Raw genomic sequence first — 4,865 nt, forward strand, 5'->3', positions numbered from 1 at the left:
TTTTTCATCATTAATAAAGTAAGTCTAGTTTAATTATCTTAAGCTAATCTTATACTTATTATTTTATGAAGATATGGATCTGCCCGAAGTTGGTTCCAAATTTCAATGCCTTTTTGGACAGGGGAACAACACACACTATTCTGAAGGATAGAAAATATTTTTTAAAGTTAAAATTGTTTCAAGCAAATGTTAATACCATTTCTGGGTCAGCCAAGCTAATAGAAGGTTCTGGAAAAGCTTGCATAATACTCCTAAATGGAACAAAATTAATCATTAATGACGCTTTATATTCGAGTAAATCTCAAAGAAATCTTATAAGCTTTAAAGATGTGCGTCAAAATGGTTTTCATTTAGAAACAATGATAGTGGATCAAAAGGAATATTTATGCCTCACGGCAGAAAAATATGGCAAGAAACATGTGTATGAGAAATTACCAGCATATTCTTCAGGGTTATATCATATAGATACACGACCAGTTGAAATAAATTCGATATCTGACCAGAAGTTAGATAATAAGAATCTGCTAACTTTATGGCATGATCGTTTGGATCATCCTGGTACAGGAATGATGCACGGGATTATAGCAAATTCAGTAGGACATTCAATTAGGAATGTCAAAATCCCTCGATCAGATGAATTAACATGCTCTGCATGTTCACTTGGCAAATTAATAATAAGGCCATCTATGAACAAAATTGCTACTTAATCTCCAACATTTTTTAGAGAGGATTCAAGGAGACATTTGTGGACCAATTAATCCTGCATGTGGACCATTCCGATATTTTATGGTATTAATTGATGTCTCAACTCGATGGTCACATGTAAGTCTCTTATCCAGTAGAAATGTTGCTTTTGCAAAACTTCTTGCTCAAATTATTAAATTAAGAGCACAATTTCCAGACCATATAATAAAAAGAATAAGGCTTGACAATGCTGGGGAATTTACATCCCAAACATTTAATGATTATTGTATGTCGATTGGAATTGTTGTAGAACATCCATTAGCTCATGTTCATACACAAAATGGACTCGCTGAGTCCTTAATTAAGAGACTACAATTGATTGCAAGGCCATTATTGATGAGATCAAAATTGCCTTCATCTGCTTGGGGTCATGCCATAATACATGCGGCAACTCTAATTAGATTGAGACCAACTGCTTATCATAAGTTCTCACCACTACAATAGTTTTTGGTCGAGAACCTAATGTCTCACATCTAAAAATTTTTGGTTGTGCGGTGTATGTTCCTATTGCTCCACCCCAACGAACAAAGATGGGTCCACAAAGAAGGCTGGGAATTTATGTTGGGTTTGAATCACCCTCCATAGTTAAATATCTTGAACCAATGATCGGTGATTTATTTACGGCTAGATTTGCCGACTGTCATTTCAATGAGACAGTATTCCCAGCCTTAGGGAGAGAGAAAGTGGACTCACGAAAGAAAGAAATAGAAATCATTTGGAATGCAACACAATTGTCAATGTTTGATCCACGAACAAATAGGTGTGAACAAGAAGTTCAGAAAATTGTTCATTTACAAAGCATTGCAAATCAGTTGCCTGATGCATTTATAGATGCAAAGAAAGTGACAAAATCACATATACCAGCTGAAAATGCCCCTGCACGAATTGAAATTCCATTTGGTGATAAGATCATTGAAAATGAATCTCTAGCACGCCAAAAGCGTGGAAGACCACTTGGTTCAAAAGACTCTAAACCAAGAAAACTAAAAAGACCTGATGAGATCAACAACATTCCCCTTACGGAAGGTCAAGAAAGACAAAATACAGATGAGAATAAAGAAAAAGATGATAATCCAAAAGGGGATGAACAAGATGACCATGACATCGATAACAATGAAATTTCAATAAATTTTGTTTCTACCAGGAATTATTTGAATAGAAATGATGTTATCGTAAATGAAATATTTGCATATTCCATTGCAATTGAAATGGCATCTGACGAAAATGATAGTGAACCAAGAACAGTGGAAGAATGTCGTTGCAGGCATGATTGGCCAAAATGGAAAGAGGCAATGCAGACAGAGTTAAAGTCACTCGAAAAACGAGAAGTGTTTGGCAAAATAAACCTTACACCAGAAGGTGTAAAGCCAGTTGGATACAAGTGGGTATTTGTGAGAAAACGAAATGAGAAAAATGAAATTGTTAGATACAAGGCAAGACTTGTAGCCCAAGGTTTTTCTCAAACTCCAGGGATTGATTATGAGGAGACATATTCTCCCGTAGTTGATGCAACTACGTTAAGATTTCTAGTAAGCTTGACAGTCTCAGAAGGACTAAAGATGCGATTGATGGATGTAGTGACCGCATATTTATATGGGTCACTTGATACAGACATTTATATGAAAGTCCTAGATGGACTAAAATTACCAAAAAACCACAAGCCTAGACATTTACTTTCCATAAAATTAAAAAGGCCACTTTATGGATTGAAACAGTCTGGAAGGATGTGGTATAATCGTCTAAGTGAATACCTTATGAAAGAAGGGTTCAAGAATAATCAAATCAGTCCTTGTGTTTTCATTAAGAGATCACAATCAGGATTTGCAATTGTTGCGGTTTATGTTGATGACTTAAATACCATTGGAACTCCGAATGAACTTGAAAGAACTGCAAAGTACTTGATGAAAGAATTTGAGATGAAAGACCTTGGACAAACTAAATTTTGTCTTAGATTGAAAATTGAGCACTTAAATGATGGTATTTTTGTCCATCAGTCTAACTACACTAAAAGAGTGTTAAAACGTTTTTTCAAGGACAAAGCGACCCCAACAAACACCGCGATGATTGTTCGGTGTTTGACTATGAAATACGATCCATTTAGACCTCGAGAGGAAAACGAAGATGTCCTTGGTCCTGAAGTACCATATCTGAGTGCAATTGGGGCTCTAATGTATCTAGCTAACAATACCAGACCCGATATAGCCTTTTCTGTGAATTTGTTAGCCAGGTTTAGCAACGCACCAACGAATAGACACTGGAAAGGAGTAAAACACTTACTACGATATCTACGAGGAACGAAATATCTTGGTTTGATTTATCAATCAAGGAAAGATTCCACCCTCATCGGATATGCAGATGCTGGATATCTATCAGACCCACAAAATGCCAAGTCACAAACTGGATATCTGTTCACCTATGGTGGAACTGCAATATCTTGGAAATCAACAAAGTAGACCTTGACTGCGACTTCATCAAATCATGCTGAGTTGATTGCCCTTTATGAAGCAGGACGCGAGTGTGTATGGCTAAGGTCAATGATCGGTAATATCCAAGAAGAATGTGGGATGAAATAAGTAACTGAAAGTCCAACCATCATTTACGAAGACAATACTGCATGCATCGCACAAGTAACTGAAGGATATATCAAAGGTGATAAGACTAAACATATATCCCCAAAATTGTTCTTTACACACGATTTGCAAAAGGAAGGGAAGATAAATGTCCAACAGATCCAATCATCTGATAATCTTGCAGACTTGTTTACAAAGTCCCTACCTTCGAAGAGTGTTGAGCGGTTGGTCCACAAGATTGGAATGCGTCATCTTCATAAACTATGTTAAAATCAGGGGTAGCATTATATGCACTGCACTCTTTTTCCCTTCGATCAGGTTTTTATCCCAATGGGTTTTTCCTGACAAGGTTTTTAATGAGGCAGTACACTAAAGCATATAGTAATATATTGTTGTACTCTTTTCCCTTAGCTATGGCTTTTATCCTAAAGGGTTTTACCTAGCAAGGTTTTAACGAGGAAATATATACCCTATTTTGTATGGACATTCAAGGGGGAGTGTTAAGAGTTAATTAATTTAGTCAAGGTGTGAATGTCCACACTCCAATTTCTTCATTGCATTAAATGTAGTAGCCAACCCTAATTGGCACCCTCTAAGGTTATAGCCCACAATGTAATAGTAATTCTTACTACTATAAATAACCATGCAATTTCACTTGTATGATGTACACAAAAAAATATTACCAAGAGTAATACATACAAGTAGTAATACTTCTCTTATTACCTTATTCTCTTAATCCTCTAATTTCTATATATTTCATAACAACATAATTTTTTTTTTTATTTTCATGAAAAATAGGAATAATAGGCCCAAATAATATTACAAATCAAATGAAAGAAAAGAAAAACAAAACATAGTACAATCATATGTAAGTATGTAACGGAAGGCTAGCATATAAATTGGAGGGAACAAAAAACATAAAGGGTTTGTGGTGGGCTTTGATCCCCTGACCCCTGCCCATATAAGAAAAATCACATTCAAAATTTTACCGTTGAACCACGGAATTCCTTTAGTATTTGTAGACACCCATTTGTGTCTCCCCAAAACCAAACCCGGTGATGAGTACCTTTCACGTCGAATCATAATCGAATGAAACGAAAGTGTGGAAAGGTCTAGTGTTGCGGAAAGTTTTATTTCTTTTCTTTTCTCCCTGATTTTGAAAACTTTATTTTAAGAAAATAGCCAATCTAGTTTGGTTGGTCCATGATATGGGTCCAATAGTAGTGTAGTTGGATGGGGCTTGCAAAGACCTTTCCAACGATATATTATAAGCCCAATTCCGATGAATATTGAGGAAGTTATGGCCAATTTACTAAACTGGGCCTGGTTTGAGCTTTATGTACGGACCAATGATCTAGGGGAGGGCCTAATATGATTTATCATTACTAATGCAATTAGGAATGGTTTTAGTCTTCTAGAATCTTCTAGAAGGTTCTTTTCATTCCTAATTCAATTAGCATTGATAAGTTGACTTTGTTGACTTTTCAGAGTTTTAATCAAGATCAAATAGCATTTTCGAAGGAATTATATTATTTTATCTTCCAGTACGGT

Source organism: Chenopodium album, chromosome 2 (assembly GCF_948465745.1).
Source record: "Chenopodium album chromosome 2, dcCheAlbu1.1, whole genome shotgun sequence".
NCBI lineage: Eukaryota > Viridiplantae > Streptophyta > Magnoliopsida > Caryophyllales > Amaranthaceae > Chenopodium > Chenopodium album.